This window comes from Lissotriton helveticus, chromosome 8, assembly GCF_964261635.1.
Source record: "Lissotriton helveticus chromosome 8, aLisHel1.1, whole genome shotgun sequence".
Classification (NCBI taxonomy): domain Eukaryota; kingdom Metazoa; phylum Chordata; class Amphibia; order Caudata; family Salamandridae; genus Lissotriton; species Lissotriton helveticus.
Genome location: NC_136069.1, coordinates 1,532,483,798 through 1,532,505,703, shown reverse-complemented (window position 1 = coordinate 1,532,505,703; position 21,906 = coordinate 1,532,483,798). Strand labels below are relative to the sequence as shown.

Genomic DNA, 21,906 nt, shown 5'->3' with positions numbered 1-21,906 from the left:
AAACTCAGCCATGTGGCCAGAAGGAGGTGAGGGAGCAACCTTCCCCGAGGAGTCGTCGTGGGATAAAGTCTATCCTCCCCAGGGTCCCCCAGGAGAACCAATTGTGGGTCAGTGAGACATAAGTGATGGAGTTTATCGTGATAACTACTTTGTCATAAAATTCCTGAATCTGCTGGCAAGTGCACCACGTGTGCAAGAAGGTACCTATATACCCACAAGCCTTCCCAAACGTATTATGGAAAAGCACGGGTGTGAGGTACCAGCGTGCCCATATTTTGTAGGCATTCTCCTTGTAGCTTAGGTAGATGGAGGTCTTGGAAGCTCTCTGCCTGAGTCTCATCAGAGTTGTCCATAGCCAATTCCCTTTCCCATTGTGACACGCGTGCATGTTTTTTTTGGGGGGTTATATTTAGGATGTTGCGGTAGAACGATGATATGCCTTTACGATGGATGTTATTGATATATAGGGATTCGATTGGTGATGCCTCCCTCTGCATGACTCTACGAGGAGGATCCCTCCCCGTCCAATGTAATGCCTGAGTGAGCCTAAAGATGTCACATCTAGTCAATGCATATTTCTCCATGAGGTCCCCTCTCGTCCTAAGGTCATTGTTGCTGTAAAAATCCTTCCGAGAAGGTTACTGTCCTTGGTCCCAAGAAAAGGAACCTAGGACTAATACACCAGACTTAAGTCTAGGTGTTGGCCAGGAGAGTCAGCAGAAAGGGATAGACTGGGAATGCCTGTTTTGTCCTCACATTTTGCAAGTGGGGCAGGAATTTGGCTGCCAGTGGTGGTGGTGGATGAGGGGGCGAGGGGCCTGCCCAGGTCATGGCTGGCAGCCACTAAAGCCTGCCAAGAGAGACTTGAGAGAAGGCTTGTTCCACTTGTGCCCTAGGCTTACCTTCGGGCTCTTGGTTCCATTCAAGAGAAGGGCGAAGTTGAGCGACCAACATGTATGTAGTCCTATTTTGGAAGCCCAGGTCCCCCCTCGGACGTGTATCGAAATAGGGATGATTTACCCTCGAAAATGCCATGTTAGTTCGCATGCATTTACCACGCATGCCATTACAATGAGGCCTTACAACGACTGATGTCACCTCACATGCCATTACAACACAAGTCTGAACAGCAACTTGCTGTAGGTGGAGTGTTGGATTTTGGAATAGTATAACTTACTATTCCAACTCCAGTCTGTGCAACTGTAGGGAAGGTGTTGGATTTTCTGCCCCTACCGCAAGTCGTTGCTCCGACTTGCGTTGTAATGGCATGCGGTGTAATGGCATGCGTGGTTTCGCAATTGTGGTACACTAAGTTTGCCTTTAGCCTGGCATACAAATAAATGAATTTATTTAAGCATCATCACCTGGGTTGGTTCGGGGATGATGAGGGGGAGGGTTTGTAGGACATATAGGAGCCTGGGGCATGAAATTCATTTTAAGGCTGACTCATCCTGGAAATCGCGAACTTACCCCACCTATAAAAGTCTTTGAAAAGGGCTGTGAGCAAAGCAGGAATGTTGCTGTCATGCATACTCGTGTACGTTGTAAGATGAATGTTGCAGCCAATATGAATCCCCCGTCTGGATGGGATCCCAAAGAATGCCCTGTGGGCCTGTTACCCCAGTCCCTGTGATTTGGAGTAGTTCAATTTGAAGCCCAATACTTCGTTAAACAGTCTAGTTCTCCCAATTGTGCTGGAATCGTTTTTTCATGATCAGTGACCAAGCATAAGATATCATGGGGAAGAGTGTCAATTTGTGCTCTTTGCCGTTCACTATCCTGCTGTGGATTGCAAAATTGTTCTGTATCTGAGCCCCAAGGGGTTCCATGGTTAGGGTGAAAATTAGGGGGTGGCAAGGGTTGCCCTTGTCTCATGCCCCTAGTCAGTGGTATGTCTGGTGCAAAGGTAGTGTTAATTATTATTTTTTTTAATCTGTTTTATTGTTTTTCAGCAAAACATCGACCAGCACATAGTAGAAATATATTATAAAACCTTAAGTATTTCTACTGCAGCTCGCACTCTAGCTTGGCTGCCATTGTTTACCCCATTGCACAATTCCCGTGGCACAACGCCCTTAATACTCCTCAGGTTCATCATCAGTGCTATCATCATCAATTTCTGGTACTGGCTCACTAAGGTCCCCTCTATAAGTGTTCCATGCTGCCCATATCTTAGTCCATTTTTGGGGGCATTTCCTGCTTATATAAACTGTTCTCTCCGTTGACATGATGAGGTCCATATCGTTACACCAGTTCGTTAGTGACGGTACTTCTACTGCCCCCCAATGTTGCGCAATGTTGCGTTACGCTGCTATGAGTCCCAATGTAACCCATGTCTGTCTGTGTCATGTGAGGTCATTGGGCTCCCACACGTTCAGGAGGCACCTGCGTGATTCTGGTGTAAGCGATACATTCATTGCCTGTGATATTGTACGCAATATTTTACGCCAATCTTGTTATAGTCCCACAGCGTATGAAAGAAAGACCCTTCCTCCCCGCACCCTCTAAGGCAATACGGGTGTTGTGCTCTGCCCATTTTAAATAATGCGTGTCTAGTGTAATATGTGCGGTGGAGGATTTTAAGTTGCACAAGCCTGAACCGCAAGGGTATACCTATTTCTTTGGGCGAGGCCAGTGCTGCCTGCTACTCAGTGTCGTCCATGTCTCCCACCTCGGCCGTCCTCTTTTTTCTCAGTGTGCCCATGAGGTCTGGTAGGTTGTTGATAAGTTTGCGGTAGGTGAGGGACGTGGCGCGTTTTGGCATGTGGTCTGTTAGTAGGCGGTCTTCTAGCGGGGAAGCTTCAGGCACGTCCGAGTCTGGTGGCAGGATCGTCAATAGAGGGTGACGTATTTGAGCGTACCGAAAGGTCTCAGTGGGGGCCAGGTCATACTGCTGTTTCAGTTGAGCAAACGATATTACAGTCCCTTTGTCCCACATGTCCCCCACTGTCGAAATACCTATATCATCCCACCGATCAAAGCCTTGCTGTTCCTCAACTGCCCTAACCGCTTTGTGTCCCAGAGCGGAGTCAGTCTAGTGATCACTCCCCTCCATCCCAATCGTGTCTGCGCCGCGTGCCAGAGCAGGACTATATGTTTTGTCGGACCCACTAATCTCGTGGTCTGTCCCCTGTTGTACAGTACTGCCAGTATGTTGCCTGCCCCTAATTGCACCCTGTCTGCTCCGTATGCTGGGTCCGCCTGAGAGGCGTGTATCCATTGGTTTATGACCTTGAGATGTGCAGCCCAATAGTACATGTGGACGTTACGGAGTGCAACGCCTCCGTCGTACCATCCACGGTGCAGTTTCGCCTGTGCGATGCGGGCGTCTTTCCGCCCCAGAGCAGTGTGGATACCTGAGCAGCTATCTGTTTGAAATACTTAAGCGGTACAGGAAAAGGGGTATTTTCCAGGGCGTACAAGAACCGTGGTAAAGCCATCATTTTGAACAAGGCGGCTTTCCCCAGCAGCGTGAGGGGAAGTGATTCCCAATACGTCACGTCCCTTTTCAATCGCTCTAAAGGGGGCACCAGATTTTTAGAGAAGAACGCCGCTGGATCCGCTGTGATATAGATACCTAGGTATTTAAAGGAATCCTGCGCAATCACGAGCGGGCAGGTCTCGGGGAGCCGCGGCGGAGGACCCTTCAGTACATGTAACACCGACTTAGTCCAGTTGATCGTGTACCCTGACAATTTACCAAAGTGGTCGCACATCTCAAGGAGTACTGGAATTGAGCTTTCCGGTTCCGTCAGATACACCAAAATGTCATCAGCGTATAGGGAAATGCGGTCTTCCCACCCCTCTTTCCATCGAATGCCTCTGAGCAATGAATGTCCTCTAATGCGCGTCGTAAGGGGTTCTAATACTAACACAAAAAGGAGTGGCGACAGGGGGCATCCCTGGAGCGTCCCTCTCGCCAATGGGATAGTATCTGAAATATGGCCGTTTGCAGTTACACACACCATCGGTTTGGTGTACAGGAGACGTACCCAGGAACAAAACCTCGGGCCAAAACCCAGGTGAGATAGAACTGCAAATAGATAATTCCATTCCACCATGCCAAAGACCATCCTCGCGTCTAGAGAGAGGACAACCGCTGGCTCGGACAGGACTGGCGCCCTTGCCAATGCGCCGTGTAGGCATCGAAGATTTAAAGCGGTGTTTCTGTTGGGCATGAAGCCGAACTGATCCAGGGGGATCAACTGCGGAAGGTGTGTCAATAGCATAGTCGCTAGAGCCTTGGCAAGAATTTTTGCCTCTGCGTTAAGCAGGGAGATAGGGCGGTACGAGGTACATCTGAAAGAGACATGTTAGTGATAGATTCCTTACCTTAGAATATCCCCAGGCGTCAGACTGTATCCGGAAATTGTTTGCGTAGCAGTACCCTTGCGCGTCGGTAGGCGTTGTCTGCGGCTCCGCGTCCGTCGTTGGCGTCGTGGGCGCCGTGATGACGTCGTTGGAGTACTTAGACGCCGCGTCCGCGTGCTGACATCAGTTTTTTCTTTTTTGATCTTTTGATCATCCTTTTTCGAAGTCTTCGACTCCGAATGGTGCCGGTAGGGATGCCAGGTCTTAAGCCCTGTGAGGATTGCGACCGGGTGATCTCCACTGTCTCCACTGTCTCGGCGTCGATCACGACGACAAGACCTGCTCCGACTGTCGGGCCCTGACTTCGAAGGCTAGGCGGGAGCGGTCCCGTAAGCGGCTCGAACTCCGGCAGTCGGCCCGCGCCGAGAAAGGTCCCAGTCCGGACAGAGGTCGAGGGACCGGTCGCGGGAGAGGAGCCATCGGGGCTCCGGGAGTCGACATCACTCCTCAGGGTCGAAGTCGTCAGGTAAGCACAGGAAGTCGAAGAGACGTCATCGCTCTTGCGACTCCCCCCCGACGTTCGCGCGACGCGGCAGGGGGTTCTGGTGACACCGCAGGCGCCGCGTCCGGCCTCATACCCTCCGGTCCCTGGGCCTAACGCGGCGCCGGAGGAGATCGAGCGGTTCCTCATGGCCATGAGGTCCCTCTCTCCTCCGACGGGCTCCGCGGCGCCTTAGGGCCCAGCGGACCCGTCTGGGGGACCTAGCGGGTCGGGGACTTCGGTCCCGACGCCGTCGGGTGCTTCGGCTCCGACGCCGCCTACGCCTTCGGGCCCGGCGCCTTTGGGCCCCGCTGGATCCGGTTCCGGATCCGGGTCGTCACCGGTGGACTTAATGACCTCCCCGGTGCCGACCCCTCAGGTATCACCCCCACCCGATGCCTCCCTCGACCCGGTTCCGGCGCCGGAGCGGCGCCGCTTCAGACGCCGTTCGGAGAGTTTACTTTCCATGAACTGGCCCCATCATTTTCTAACCCTGAGTACCAGGAGATGGGTGATGAGGAGGATTGGGAGGGGTCTGAGGACCCTCTGGCACGTGAATGCCAGTCTGAGGACTGGGCAGGTGAACTTGGGGAGGCCAGTGGTATTGACACTTCGCCGGACACTGGCTTTGTCTCACCTCCTACCGTGGCTACGGAGGAGGGGGCAACCTATAGTGTGGTGTTGATGAGGGCGGCCAAAGCCTTGGGCCTTGAGCTCCCCGTCGCGGCCGTGAGGACTAACCTCCTCACTGAGGTCCTTAAGCGCAGTCATGCTCAGCCGAGCCTCTGCTGCCGTTTAACGAGGCCTTGACCGGCGTTCTTTTGGGCACTTGGTCCAGGCCCGCTACAGGTTCGCCTGTAGATAGGAACGTGGCCAGACGCCACCGCCCGGCCCCGAGGGACCCTTGTTTCCTGTCCACCCCCCCCACCCCTGAGAGCCTGGTGATCCAGGCCTCAAATTCCCAGACCGCATTCCCGTCGGCGCCGCCTGACAGGGAATCCAAGAGGTACGAGCAATACGGCAAGAAGATATTCACCTCCCTGAGTCTGGGACTGCGGTCTTCCAACACCGCGTGCCTCTTGGGCCGTTACACCCACTCTCTGTGGGAAACGGTCGCGGACGTGCTGCCAGAATGCCCGTTGGAGGTACGGGCTAAACTCGCCCAAGCCGTTGTGAAAGGCTGAGATGCGGCACGTTATTCGATCCGGTGTGGACTGGATACCACCGACTCTCTGGGCAGAGCGATGGCAACGACGGTGGCGATTCGTCGCCACGCCTGGTTGAGGTCCGCCAATTTCTCGGCTGATGTCCAGAATACACTCATGGACATGCCGCTTGATGGCCGTCGCCTTTTTGGCGACAAGGCAGACCATGCGCTTGAGCGCTTTAAGGACTTCAGGGCTACGGCCAAATCCTTGGGCCTCTCAGCCCCGCGCCAGCAATCGGCTGCTTTTCACTCCTTTCGTGGCCACGGAAGGGATGTACCCACACGTGCTGCCAGCCTTGCTCCGCAGGGTAATACCCAACGCGGTGGCGGCCGTGGAAACCGCCGTGAAGGCGGTCGGGGACAACGGCGAGGTCAGTCCACACCTTCCCCCCCGCAGCATCCGCCTCAAAACCCTCCTAGTCCGTGCTTTCAGGCCCATGTGACGCCAGTGGGGGGCAGGGTTCGCCATTCACCTCCTCCACTTGCGCACTGTCACGTCGGACAGGTCGGTGCTGCAGATCGTCCGAAGGGGCTACTCCCTCCCCTTCGAGGCGACCCCTCCAGCCATGCCACTGCAGTACCACCGCGTGTCGGGGGATCATTTGCGACTTCTGCAGGAGGAAGTTACGGCCCTCTTGGCCAAGGGGGGCATCGAGCACGTTCCTGGGCCAGAAGTAGGGTGTGGTTGCTACTCCCACTACTTTCTGGTACCGAAGAATTGCAAAGGGGGCCTACGCCCTATTTTGGACCTAAGGAACGTCAACGGCTTCCTCCCGAAGGAGAAGTTCAAAATGCTGTCGCTGACTCAGGTCTTAGCTACCCTGGACCCAGGAGACTGGATGGTAGCGTTGGACTTGGACGCTTATTTCCACATCCCCGACCTGCCGGCCCACCGGCGCTACCTGCGGTTCACGGTTGGCCACGAGCACTTTCAGTATACCGTGCTCCCCTTCGGCCTTACCACCGCCCCACGGGTGTTCACAAAGGTGATGGCGGTGGTCGCAGCTCATCTGCACAGGTTGGGGGTTTCAGTCTTCCCCTACCACGACGACTGGTTGTTGAAGGCGGTCTCGCCCCAAACAGTCGTCAGCCACCTCCAGACAACGGCAGACCTCCTGCACCAGCTGGGGTTCTCCCTCAATGTGCCGAAGTCACACCTGTGTCCCTCAGAAGCTCCTCTTCATCGGAGCCGTTCTGGGTTTATCCTCCCGAACAGCGGGTCCGGGATATTCAGGCTCTGATTCCACTCTTTCAGCCTTTATCCCGGGTCTCGGTCAGGTTGACGCTGCGGCTTCTGGGGCTGATGGCCTCCTGCATCCTACTGGTGCATCACGCCAGGTGGCGGATGCAGGCTCTGCAGTGAGACCTGAAGTTTCAGTGGGCCCAGCATCAGGGCAACCTGTCCGACCACGTCCTGATCTCATAGGGCACTGCGAGACAACTGCAGTGGTGGCTCACGGACCGCGATTGGGTCAGCGGCAGATCCCTCTCCCTTCCCCAATCGGAGCACGTAGTTGTGACGGATGCGTCCCTCCAGGGCTGGGGAGGCCACATGGGAGAGGCGGAGATCAGAGGCCTCTGGTCTCCGGCGGAGGCCCGGCTCCACATCAACCTTTTGGAGTTGCGGGCGATTTGTCTAGCACTGAAAGCATTCCTCCCCTCTGTCCGGGGGAATGTAGTGCAGGTGTTCACGGACAACACCACCGCCATGTGGTACTGCAACAAACAGGGCGGGGTGGGGTCGTGGACCCTTTGCCAGGAGGCTCTGCGCCTCTGGCAGTGGCTGGAACGCCAGGGCGTGACCCTGGTGGCTCAACACCTGGCAGGTTCTCTGAACGCCAGTGCGGACGAGCTCAGCCGTCGGTGCATGATGGATCACGAATGGCGTCTGAACTCGGACGTGGCGCAAGGCCTCTTTCAGCAATGGGGAGAGCCTTGGTTAGATCTATTCGCCACCGAAGAGAACGCGCAATGTCATCAGTTCTGCGCGTTGGAATTTCCAAGGCGACACTCGCTCGGAGGCGCTTTTCGTCGCGAGTGGAGTTGCGGTCTATTGTACGCCTTTACGCCTATACCACTTCTGCCCAGAGTGCTGAAGAAGATCAAGCGCGACCGGGCACAAGTCATCCTTGTGGCTCCGGACTGGGCACTAAGGTACTGGTATCCAGAGCTACTCAGTATGTCAGTCGATCCCCCGGTTCGTCTGCCTCTTCAGGAGGACTTTCTGTCGCAGCAGCAGGGGATGGTCCTCCACCCGAACCTGTCCAGTCTCCACCTCCATGCTTGGAGATTGAGCGGCGACAGTTGAGGCCATTTGACTTGCCTCCTGAAGTCTGTAACGTCATTCTGGCAGCCAGGCGTCCCTCCACAAAGTCGGTATACGCCTGCAGGTGGAACAGATTTGTGGCATGGTGCACAGCAAAGGCTGTGGATCCTCTTGCTGCCCCTCTCTCTGAGATTCTTCTCTTCCTTCTTTCTCTTGCCCAGCAGGGCTCTTCTCTGGGCACTATCAAGGGCTACCTTTCTGCCCTTCCAGCCTTTCTAAGGCTGCCTGATCAACCTTCTTTGTTCAAGTCCCCTATTGTAAATCGCTTTTTGAAGGGCATCACACAAACGTTTCCTCCTGTTCCGTTTGTGATGCCTCAGTGGGACTTGAACCTTGTTCTTACGTTTCTGATGTGCGCTCCCTTTGAGCCACTTCACAACTGTCCTCTCCGCCTTCTTACTTTGTAGACTGCTTTCCTGGTTGCCTATCTAAGTTCTGGGTGTGCTGTAGAGTAGAAGAATTGCTGCAAGACAGCGAGAATCACTACTGTCTCTCAATTTAGCTAGCCCTCCTCGTCCCTGACCTGCTGATGTGGTTACACATCGCTAGCATGCATAGCTTGTGGGCCAAAAGTCTAACTGCCGATTCCCCCGTTTGTAATAAGTTTGATTGACGTAGAATAGCTTCTGGCTGCCTCCTTCATTAGTACCTGTTCAAGCTCTCCCTGAAGCTTGCAGAGGTCCGGTAGGGCCCTGAGTGAGCCTCCATCCCCCCTACCTATCTCCTCTCTCCTGCTCCAACCCCCCAAATTGTGTTGGGCCTTCGCCTGAGATATCTGAGCTTCTATTTCATGTTTGCAGAATGTATCCGTGTGCTCAGATGCTGCTGTGTGGGAGATGAGTTTCATTTGGAAGACTGCCTTACCCACATCTCGAAGGGTTGCGGGGACACATCCCATTTGTCCTTCTCACCAAAGTAGTGTTCAATTGTGTCTTTGAGTCTCATAGAGCCAGGTCTTGGAGCGCCACCTTATTCACTACCCACGGCCTCTGAAATGGTCTCTGCAGGTGAGCGGCCCCTACTACCAGCCACACCAGGGCATGATCAGGGATGAGGCGATTTTTGGAGTCTGTGAGCCTGGGCAGCAAGGACTGTGTGACCAGGAAGTAGTCTAGGTGTGAATAGCTGAACTTTGGAGTAGAACGTATAGTCCCATTTGCAAGGCTGATGGTGACTCCAGGCATCCACCAGTGTCTGGTTCAGGGCAATGGGAGGGCGGTGTTCACCTTGCTGAGAGTGAGCGCGATCCAACCCTGGGTCCAGATGAGTACTAAGGATGCCGCCCACAACAATGTCCCCCCTACTGAGAAGTGTCATATCCTCTGGAAAAAGTCATAATAGAACTCTTTCTCCAGTGAGCCCATAGACCGATATTATGGTCGTCTCTGTAGTACCTAGCTTGGCACGTATCCCCACATAGTGATCCTCGCGATCCCTATTGAGAGGTCCCTATGGAGGAGGATTGCCACACCTCTGAATACATGAAGAGTGATTTTGTGTTTGGTACCGTAGGAAAGTGCCCCTTTTTGACATGGTCACCCCCCCTTTTTTTGCCTGATATTTGATTTCTTTCAGACCAATAGCTCTGTTCCCATCATACTCCAAGATTTGAAGAAGCATGCTAATCTTCAACTCTCCAGAAATCTGAAATCCAATAATCTGGTTCATCCCAGCCAATCAGGGTTTAGGGCCCACTATAGTTCTGAGACTGCTCTCTTGAAGGTTCGCGAATATATCAAAGGCATATAGGATGGAGGGGTAAAAGCAGTGCTGATAATGCTTGACTTATCAGCAGCCTTTGATACGGTTCCACACTCCAGCCTCCTTGAGCGTTTGCAGTTAGTTGGAATAAAGGGTAAGGCCCAGAACTGGCTCTCCTGCAATCAGCAGATCTGGATTCCACCTTATTCATCAGAGTCTCGTGACTTGACAGTGGGAGTGCCCCAGGGTTCCGCTCTGAGACCAACATTATTTAATGTTTATCTTGCGCCTCTTGCTCAGTTAGCGATATCCCTAGGTGCCAAAGTTATATCATATGCTGATGATACCCAGCTGTTGTTCCCGTGTGGCAAGGGTGAAGAGCTCCCCTTGATGAACATCTGTCCAACAGCTGTTTTTCAGTGGCTGGCAATACATCCGCTTAAGTGTAACACTGAGAAGCAAAAGTTTATCTTTTTCTGTGATATCCCACTAAATAGTTGGTTGGCCTTCTGGCTTGAAAAGACCTCTCCCCCTTGCCCTCAGCACGGTATTGTGAGGAACAAGGGGCTCAAATTTGATATCCATCTGTCATTTAAGTCACAAATATAATCTGTTGTGTTTACATGCTTCAGGGTTTTGCGATCACTGAAAAAAACGGAATTTATTTTTATACGTATTGTCTCTCTCTGCAACAAAATCTATCCAGGCTCTCATTACGTCAAGACTAAATTACAGATGATGGTAACACTTTTTACCTGGGCCTGGCGGAATATCTTCTAGCGAGATTGCAGGTGGTGCAAAACGCAGCAGCCTGCCTCCTTTTCAAACTGCCTGTGAGAGTGCATATCTCCCTCATTTACGAGATCTGCATTGGCTTCTGATTAGGAAACAAATTGTGTTCAAGGTGCTGGTGTTGACACATGAGGCTCTTTACCTGGGGGAGCTGTGTACCTTACTGCCAGGTTGAGCTTCCATTCTCGCATCTGAAATCTGCTAATAAACTGTTTGCAACGATTCCCAGAATAATGAAGATTAAAAAAGGAGGTAGACCATTGGCTTTTCTATGTGCTACTGCTTGGAACAATCTCCCGTTAGATCTGCGGGCTGTTTCTAATCAAATGCCTTCTTGACATCAAGGAAATAGAAACAAGTGTGGGTCAGCTCTGTCTTTTATCGTATTTAAGCAATTAGCTAGCCGATGAAGATTAAATCTCATCAACCTTTTCGGCATGAATCCAGACTGGTTATGATGGAGGTGATTACCGGTAACAGCCGCATGCCCAAAATGGTGACCAATATTTTGGTTTCAACATTTAGTAATGAGATCGGCCAGTAGGACCCACAATCCATAGCAGCTTCCCTGGTTTGTGAATAACTACCGCGGTGGCATTGTGGAGATCTAGTGGGAGATTTCCCTCTCTAGATACATCTTCAATAGGTATGGACTCAATAGGCCAGTATTCGCCTTAAAGAATTCTGCTGGCTGTCCATTGTGGCCTGGGGTTTTCCTCTATTTTTGTTTACCTATTGCTGTCGTGAATTCTTCCAGGGTAAGTTCTTTTTCTAGGGCTTCTCGGTCAAGTCAAAGATCTTTATTCGGATGTAGAGGCATCCATTAAAGTGCATAAAATCACATCATCATCCACAACACACAATATCATAATCAAAAAAAAAAAAAACAACGCATGATAAAATCACATAAGTCATCAAAATATATGTTAAAACGGTATAAATAATTTGCATAGATGGGTCCAACTGTAATTTTAAGGCTCATGATAGTATGTACAAGGATTAAAAACACTGCAGAAATGTCAGTAATGTATGCGAAGGGCAAAAGCAGCTATATGTGCAAATAAGCAATGTGCAAACTTAAGGCTCATGATAATGTATACAAGGATTAAAAAACACTGCAGAAATGTCGGTAATTTGTGCAAAGGGCAAAAAGCAGCTATATGTGCAGACAAGCAATGTGCAAACTAGGCAATGATAAAACAAAAACCTTTCACGTCATATTCAATGATACTCTTGAGCGAACAGGATTTCTAAGAAAACAACTGACTCTAAAAATCACCTCGTCAGTGCCTAGCCTCAGTAAATCATCAAAAGCTAGGTTAAAATCCAACTGGGCTGTCTTGCGAAGGTATGGCATTAAAAGATGTTTAGTGTATTTCTCATAGAAGCCGCAAAAGAACAAGAAATGTAAAAGGCCTTGTTTCCCACCACGGTTACAGGGACAGTTTAAGTTTTCTAAGTTCTGTTGAAGCCCATTGGAAAGCATAATAGGTTTTTAATGCTCCCGTCCCTGAACCGAAACAATAGGCTCCTGTTCCATTTGCTCATCTTTCTACACAGGTAGCCCTGGGGTAGGTCATAGGGCCTGTCGCTAGGTACCACGATGGCTATGTACCTTAAACTGGCAGGTCTTACGAACTCCTTCTTTTCCCTTTCGTTGTTGTAAAGATTATACAGGGCATTTTTTCCCAAGTTCTTGTGTGTACGATCTATTGTGAGGGGAGATGTAAATAAGTGGCCCTGCTCCACACTCACTAGACTTTTTTCCACCGCCCGAGCCATGGTATATAACTGGCACGTTCACTTTTTAGACAATCCATAATGATGTCACGGGTCAAAGACACAGATGGATTCGTCCATATTTTCAGCCAGAACAGGGCGGGTCTAGATTTTATAAAGTCCTCTGTGTACTTAAGGCTCAGTTCTCGGTGACACACAAAAGTTGGGGCAGAAATACCCCCCCCCCCCCAGATCTTTCTACAGAACCTATTCTCCATCGTCTGTATGTTAGTACAGTTCGTATGGCCCCACACCTCTGCGCCATAGGTGCCTGTGGGTAAGCATTGGGTCTTATAAATTTGCAATAATGATGTCATGGCCTCAGCATGAAGAGGTTGACGGAGTGAGGTTACAGAATTTATGGCTTTGCCCAGTTTGTTTCTCCCCTGGGCGACATGAGGTTGCCAAGAGCCAGAATCAGCGAACAACAGGCCTAAGTATGGGAAAGTGCTTGTGCATTTTAAAACATTATTCCCTATCAAGATTTGCTTGATCTTATGTTTTATTGGGCCACAGCACATTATATATGATTTGTTAAAATTTGTGCTGAGGCCAAGATCTGCCATGTATGAAACAAAGCCGGAAATTAAAATTCGCAGGCCATTCGGTGTACGGGCCATAAGGACCGCATCGTCGGCGTAGAAAAGGGTGGGAAATAGTTTGCTATTGATTTGCAGGACATCAGTTGTTAGTTTACACACGGAACTGCTTAATTCGTTTATATACAAGATAAAAAGCAGGGGAGCCAGAACGCAGCCCTGTCTGACCCCCCTGCCAATAAAAATATCATTAGAAACTTCGCCAGAGGTATTCAAACGAACGCGGGCCCTCAAGTCACTGTGCAGATGAGCCAAGAAATAAACTAAAGATTCATCTAACCCATACTTTAACAAAACTGACCATAAACGGGAACGATTGACAAAATCAAAAGCAGAACTTAAATCCATGAAACCTAAATAAAGAGGGGATTTTTTTGCGGTGGTATATTTTGCCATCAATAGATTTAAGTTTAGGCATTGCTCCACAGTGCCGACATGGCTTCTAAAGCCAAGTTGGCATGGGTGTAAAATAGAATTATCTTCTGCCCAAGCTCTAATCCTGTTAAAAAGGACCCTGCCTAGAATCTTCAAGGTGCTGTCTATTAAAGATATTGGACGATAACAGGCAGGGTCCGATCTGTTTCCTTTTTTAAAAATGGGCACAATAGTACTATTTGACCAGGTTACCGGAGGGGCAGTATGTGATAGGTTGTTAAAAATATTACACAATAATGGCGCCCAAAATTCAGGTTCCGATTTAATTTGGTCAATGGACAGACCATCCAGCCCAGAGGCTTTATTCCCAGCACTTTCTGAGATGGCATCTTCCACCTCCATTAAAGAAATATTCAAAGTAATTAACGGGGGGGGGTAGTAATCATAGGGTCTGAAGGGGCCTCGGAAATTTTCGAAAAGTGGTCTACCCACACGTCTCCTGGGATATTGCAATTTATGGGGGTAATATCTGTACCTAGTGATCTTAGACGCTTAACTTCGAACCAGAACCCGGAGACATCCCTCAAAGAAGCAAAACGCACGAGAGAGTCCCAGTGATCTTTAACTAACTCCTCAGATCTTATTTTAAGAGTGTGCTTATAACTGGCCCTCAGTCTCCTCACGGCTAACTGATCCCGTGGGACCGCTGTGAGGGCAGCCCTTAGTTCCTGGTTGGCTTTAGAACATAAAGAGTCAAACCACCTCGGTAGTATGTGGTTAGGTGTTCGGGCTGGTTTAGGGATCTCCTCTTTTATGGCCTTACAGAGGCCCGTAAAGGCCTCAATAATCACATGTTCAGGACTGTTAGTAGATAAACTGACACTAGTTGGGGATGTTTTTGAATGGTGCGAGTTAAAACTCCCTTGTTGTCCACCCCCCGCCAAACCACCCTAAGTTTATCTGTGGATACTCCTAAATTTTGGGCCCCTATTTCCCTCTTGTTCCCCTGTCTCTTAATGGATTTGAAACTGATAAAAATTGGATAGTGATCACTGTAAGGGACACTAACAACCTTTGCCTTCAATAGAAGTTCTTCTACAGAGGAGGATATGAATACGTAGTCAATTGTTGTTGAACATCCTCGACCTACATAAGTTGCCACAGGTTCTTCAGTCCCAGCGATGTTTACCATCTCCATGGCATTAACTAAATCGCGTGTAGCTAAGTGATCAAGTAGTTCTGCTCCTCTTTTGCAGCAAGGGTTTCTTGGGTAAATGTGAGCATTGAAATCCCCACCTATACAAATACCATCAAAAACGCCATAATTATAACCATCAACGATTTCATCAATAAAATTAAACAATCTTATAAAATTAGCATTGGGATGATTAGTAAAATCATTGTTATAAAAATTGATTAGACATAGCTTTATCCTGCTAGTGTATATCAATGCCTGAAAGTTCTTATCATTAACAGGTAAGGTTTCAGTTCTAACTCCTGCCGTAATCTTAGTCCAAATGGATAATCCTCCGCTTGGACGTCCCATGGTCGGGATGGGTACAGTCTGATTAAAACAGCTGTACCCTTCCTGAAGTAGTGGACTAACACACCAGGTCTCCTGGAACATCAGGACGTCAAAGTTAGTAACCCACTCTGACCACTCCTTGATTTTGTGTTTTGGCTTTGAGACCGGCAATGTTCCAGCTCAGAATGGTCAGGTCAACTGATGGTATGGAGGAGTTGGTGACCTGTAAAGACTTACTCGGCGTGCTGACAGAATTTCATTAGAAATGTCATGGCCTACCCCTTTGTGTTTGCATAGCCAATCTATACATTTGTTATTTAACTGGACCCACGACTCACCTTGGCCTTCTTTAAGTGTTGGAACGCCTGCTAAGACCAAGACGTATGGGCAGGCGTTCGGTGGAAGATGCAGGGCGGGACCTTGAGATTTTATGGGCCTTGCTATCACAGCGGGCCCCTTGACAGGGGCCGTAGCTGTAATAGTCAATGCCCCTAATTTGGGGATAGCTGGATTAGGGACACCCGTTGGCTTGCCACTAACTGTACTGGGGGAGCTGGAAGGCCCGGCTGCCACGGCCAAGGTGTGATGTGGTTTCGTGGCAGTTAGGGTTTTACCAGCAATGTTACTCCCAGATACAGCAGTAGATGTAGGTATGCTGCTACTGGGTGTCTTCGGCCCTTCACCCATATTGACCTTACAGGCAGACTCTATTTCCTTGAGTAGGCGATCGCCCCTCAACAGGTCTAAGCTAATCAACCCCTTCCTTTTTGTGTCATCCTTTTTTACAAGTTTTTCCAACCTGTCCAATCTCTTAAAAATAGAATTATTTTTGCTTGATCATTTGACTTTCTAGCTGTTTAAAAATAGTATCTACAATAGTCTCGATGAGATTCCCATTAGTCTTTGGTTGACTGATGCTATCAAGTAATGAATCAGTCTGTGTGCAAGCAGAGATGTGGCCATCAATTGCAGGGCTTGTTGGGGGGTGCAACAAAAACCACTTCGTCTTGTAGTATGGATTCATTCGAAGCGGCGCTACCCCCTGTTAGATCTTTGTTTCCTTTGGACCACATACTCTGTGGAGTGGGTTGGCTCTTATTACGAGGAGGTTGCTTCCTCTTATTGACTGTTAATTTGGAAGCACCTCTTTTCCTTTTCTCACCACCGGGTTTATTGCTTGAGGTAGAGGGAGCAATTACAGTGTGCACAACTGGGTCTGATGGAGAGTCAGTTAAAATATTGGGACTACTGCCCCCTGGCAAAATGTCCGAGGAATTGGGGGGTAAGGATGGTTTTACTACTAGAACCACAGGTGAAAGCGGCAAGGCAATGCTGGAATTCGGCAAAGCTGGCTCAGGTTGTGTGCCGGCGAGACCCATTGACATTCTTCTCTCGGTGTCCGCAATTTCATTAGATACCATATTAAAAACGTTTTCTAACATACTTTCCAGGGATGGTTGGAGAACTAACGGTCTGTCAGGGACTTGTAACACGTTGTTGCAGTTGCGTTTCACCATTGTTTATAGTAATTGGTCTGCCTCACCTGGTATAGACGACTTAGGGGGGGTGGCCCAGCCCAGTCTCCTCAGGCCTCTGAGGGCCCGACCTTTGCCCGGGCTTCGCCCGGCGACCGCCCGCGCGCGTCCCGCGACGCGGAGAGAGCGTCCTGTTTAAGTAGCGCCTTCGGGCGCACTGTGGCAGGAAGCAGGAAGTGGCCCGCAAGGCACCCTGGGAGCTGTAGTCTCCAGCCGCGAGATGGCGAGGCGGCGAGTCCACAGCGTTTGGGCCCCAGGAGCGAGCATCTGGTCAACAGGTAAGGTGTCCCGCCAACAGCCCTCATCAGCTAGGCTAGCTTGAATCCAGTGGCAAAGTGAGCAAGGGACCCACGTCTGGGCATACCCTGCCAACTTGGGGCGAACAATGCAAACACAAGGAGATGATGGACGGAGTGCTGAAACTTTTCAGACACTCACCCCCAGTCACAGATCTGGGTTGGAACCATCATCGTTCTTTAGCTCTGGATTCAAGCTATCCTGGCTTAAGAGGGATGAAACCCCGAAATCGGTCCTAGGATGCTTGTTTCTGGTCCAGGGAGGACCTGGCTTAGCAGTTCGGGCTGGACTGTTCCCATGAGGCACAGTGTCAAGACTGATTTGCATATGTCCAGGTCTAAACTGGGGTGGCATGGTGAGCAAAAGAATGATGGATTTGGCCCAGATCTCTTGACTGGGGGTGAATGTTTTGATTTTTTCTGCATTGGGTCCATCAATTGTGTCTTTTGCTTCCTCGCCCTAGTTACAATCATAGAGACGCGGAAACACTGACTAAGGTGAGTTCCCTTCGACCCCTTATCCCATATACTGCAACGAACCTGCCATGAGGGCCTATCCAGGTTTTGTAAGTATGGAAGGGAGACGTCTTTGTAATGAGAATTGCGACCTCTCTGGATCCCGAGGAGAATCCGGCATGTGCGAGAGTTGTGTATGTACCTCTAGGCACAGTGAATACTGCAGAGGGGTGTTTCTTGGAGGAGAACTATATCTGGTTTCAATCTCCTAAGATATTTAGCCACCAACCTACCTTTTGATCTTGTGTCCAAGACCGTTGACATTCCACGTCATTATGGATTATCCTCCCTCACCCTGTGCGTGTGATAAAGTTCCTGCAATGTCTCATGCTTACATAATGCCAGAAATATGGATTACCTTCTCTACATTTAGCTCCAATGTGTCTTCGTTCAGTTTTAAGCCATAAACTAATCTCCCATTGTGTAGCCTTTAGGCTCTTGAACCCTCTCCCACCCTTCCCTCCCCACTCTCCTCCACTGCCCACGCCTTTTCCCTCAACTGTCAACAGTGTTGCAGGTTAAGCTTGAGAGGTCTGTATCCCTCCCCCAAAACCCTCCTCTTAAAAGAAATCCAACAAAGAAAACAGGTTTTACTGAACACCATAACTTGACCACTACTGGGTGTGGTGTGTAAGTCTCAAAGGACACCTAGTGCCGTCATCCTGTCTTTTCATCCTTTGACAGGCCCGTACATCTCACCCTGCCTCGCTCCTTTGTGTATTAGCTGTTGGAGGGGTCTTGGGCTGCAATGTCCAAACTTGGTCCCACCATGCGGGTAATCTTTTGCTGGAGGAGGTGGTTGCTCTCTGTTTCTGCTGAGTGTTCCCGTTCTGATCGATCTGAGGAGGTTCATCCTCTACCTCTGCCCTTGGATTGTTTCCTCCTGTTCTTCGTCAGCATCAGTCCATCATCTGTATCCGAGGTTTGGGACGTTTCCTCCGGCCCCCATTGTGATCAAAGAGGAGTGTCCACCTGTCGGGAGGGAGTCTGAGCCATTTATTCAGGAAAGCTTCCACAGATGATCCCTCAAGTTCCTCCAGGAAGCCATCAAGCGCAGGCTATTCCTGCACGCTCAGTTTTCTGCATCATCTGCCTTCCAGGCGATCTCCTTCAGCGAGGTTGTGAGGCTTGTGACTTCCTTGCGAAGGGTGTGGTATACATCCTCAACCTCAGATATGCGTTGTTCCGCCTGTGTCACCCTTTAGGATACATTGCGTAGATCCTGACGTAGGAGGGTTACATCCAAGCTGCTATTCTTCCTTCCAGTGCCTCTCTGGAGTACTGTATCGCCTATAGGAAGTTTGCATTGTCTGACAGGGGTAGGTTCTCACTTGCTGCCCCGAGTGGGGGTGGGGGGGATGAGTTTTGCATATCTATCCATTTTCCTCTGTTTCAGTGGTTTTGGCTGCTTGTCTTTGGCCATTGAGGGTGCCTATGTCGAGGCGCCAATTCGTGGTGGTTATACGAGTGAGTGATGTATGGTTTGGTAATGCTATTTCAGGCTCCAGCCCACTTGTCTAATTGTGAGAGTGTTCAGATGTATGTACAGACTTGTGGTCTCTCCCGTTTATGTAATGGGGCTGCACTCGGGGAGGCTACTCGTAGATTGGGTTTCTTTGTGGGGCTTCTGGGGTATGTGCGGATTACAGCTTGGGCCCTGTCAGCGTCAGCCTTCCAGCGGTATGTCTCCTTCCTCCATGACCCCGCCCAGGACCCTTTTCTTCCCCACATGTATCGCTGTCACTTAAGGACTCTGTGTTTCGGATGCATTGCACTGGTTCTCAGGCGTGCCCCCCCCTCTCCTCACCTATCGGGGGGGGGGTCGTCACTCATGTCTCAAGTTCTCGCCTGAGCTCAGTCCCTTGCACCACTTAGTGGCTCCTGTATCTTTTTGTAAGCTCCGGTGGTATCCTGGCTCAGTTCGGCAGCAGGGCCCAGGGTGATTCCCTTGTATTTAGGTCTCTGGCTCGTAGCATTAGGGTCACTCCTCCCGGTCCCCTACAGGGCCCAGCCCCCCCGGTATCTGTCAAGCCGAATGAGAGGTCTCAACACGCTGGTCTCCGTGGCCTTTATTGCACCCCAGGACCTTCTTCGTGTGAGGAAGGGCTCAGAGAAAAGAGCCCCCGGGTCAGCCACAGAGACACTCTGCCAGTCACCCTACGGGGTCCAGGTGTACCCGCTGCTTTCCACTTCTGGGCCATCAGATCATCACGGACACAGCCACTTTCTCCCCGGCTACCTCTGTCGGAGTCTGGGTCGCCTCTCTCACTTGACTGGCAGGATGTCTTAGTCCATGTGTTGGGGCATTAACACTACCCAGCACAGGTCCAGATGGACGCAGTTGCCTTACTGGGGTGTCTCAGCTGCGCTGCCCCTTTCTCCTGCGGAGCCCCCCGTGGATCCCTGGAGGACCCTGCTCTCTCAGCCCACAAGTGGCTGCGCAGCTCAGGTCATTTGCGCGCACCCTTGACGGCCCCTACGGTCTCTCTGCTGTGGCCGAGGAGCAACCACGTGGGTGGAAAGTAGGCCTCTCAGAAGGGCAAGATGCCCATCTCTTCACTGCAACCGACACTGCCACACCTTAGGATGTCACACGTGTGTTGGATCCTCCTACTCGCCCCTGCACTGCTGGTGGGATCGGCCTCAAAGTATTGCCTCAGTGGACCGTGGTTTCCAATTCAGAGTCCCTCTCGGTTCATATTTGTACCTCCTGCCTTTTATGCCTTTGTCGCTCTCCCACCTAGTCTGCATGGTGTCTCTCCATTTGTACACTGGGGCCATGCCTTGCTCAGCACTGCTGCGAGCGTACGCTGTCTTCCTCCCTGAGCGTCCCAGGAGTATGGCCCCTTTTGCCTGCACTACACTGTTGGGATCTTTGGAGGTACCCTGTTCTCTTGGCCCATATTTGGCTGCTCTGCCTCTATCGCCTGTGCGGACCAGTGACAGCAATTTCAGTCTCTGTTGTGACCAAGGAGCAAATTTGGGCGCTCAGGTGGGGCAGCTTGGTAGGGTGCAATGCTCATCTCTGTGGCACCACTTTCACTCCTGATTGGGCCGCTTAGATGTTGGATCCCCTGGCTCACCTCTCTACTGCGGGTGGGATCTGCCACGGGACGCCGCCATGTTGGGCTCCTGCTCCAGTTCAGCGTCACTCATTTATTTTTTGGAGCTTCCGCAGTGTGTTCCAATATGTCACCCGTCTCGCACTCCTCAGTGTGCTCCCCCCCCAGCAAGTGAGTACAGGTTTCCTGGGCTGATGGCGGGTTGAAGGCAGGATCACAGACAGGATTACATTCCGCCGCCGGAGCCTCCGGCGAACGCGGCTACTCGGCCTTGTTGCTTACCACGCCCCTTTAGATTTTGGATCAATAAGAGAACAGGCAGCATGATTCAATAGTGACTCGGGACCCACAATAGTGAAGCAGCTGCACTCTACTAATCCTCATTGATTAAAAATGGAACCCATAGTTACCATGTATTGTACTATTCACAGATATTCATGCCCCCAGTACACGTACATTCAGCGCAGATATACCACTTAAAACCAAAGTAGGCCAAGGGGTGACTTGAGCACACAGCAGCGGAATTATGAATGAATGAGTATGCGTCTCTCACCCAAGTGACACAGGTTAACCTTTTGGATGCTCATAACGAGCTCAGCTCGTCATGAGCGACGGCGCTCCGGTGCTCATGACGAGCCCGTTCCGTGGAACGCTCGCACACTGGGCTGATTCCCCTGCTGTGCTGAACGTTCCATTGGAACGGGCGCGGTCATGACGAGTTTAGCTCGTCATGAGCACCGGAGCGCCGTGGCTCATGACGAGCTGACCTCGTCATGAGCATGGGGGCGCTGTACGCGCCCGCCCCCCAGCACAGCGGGGAAATACCGCGAGCGGCGAAGGGGTTAAAGAGGACCTGTTCACTCCTATAGTTCACTGCATGATATGCTGCCAAACCGTCCTCATGCTGGTCGTAAAGGCAGTGACCTATTACCACTAAGAGGGAAGTGCTTTGGGTGCCCCTCCAGGTCAACCAAGACTGCAGTTCTTGAGACCGGATTACGTCATAGGCAAACATAGATCATGTGTGTGGCCATCACAATAAAGATAAACATTGGGGATCCAGACATCAGAACAGTTGGGCGCTCAGGGCAGGGGTGCATACTTGTTATGCAAAATACTTTTCTGTCCTAATAGCCAGTTTTAATGCTCTAGATGTGCAGCCTACATGCTAGCATTGCCCTACGTTCCTTTATTTAACCTTTTTTTAAAAATGTGGTGTGTTGCTGATATTTATAGTCACTTTGAATTCAGGGACTGTATGACTACAATTGGAGATTTTTTTTAAAATGAAAGCTAAATGTGAGTTTGTCATTTATATCCTTTTTAAGCTGTAAAGTCTCT

At 50.5% G+C, this 21,906-nt stretch overlaps 1 protein-coding gene across 6 annotated transcripts in view; it reads left to right on the top strand.

The window, feature by feature from the left end:
• The window catches only part of EMSY (EMSY transcriptional repressor, BRCA2 interacting), a 377,116-nt gene that overhangs the window by 183,781 nt on the left and 171,429 nt on the right, over positions 1–21,906 (top strand). The gene's annotated exons all lie outside the window — the stretch shown is intronic.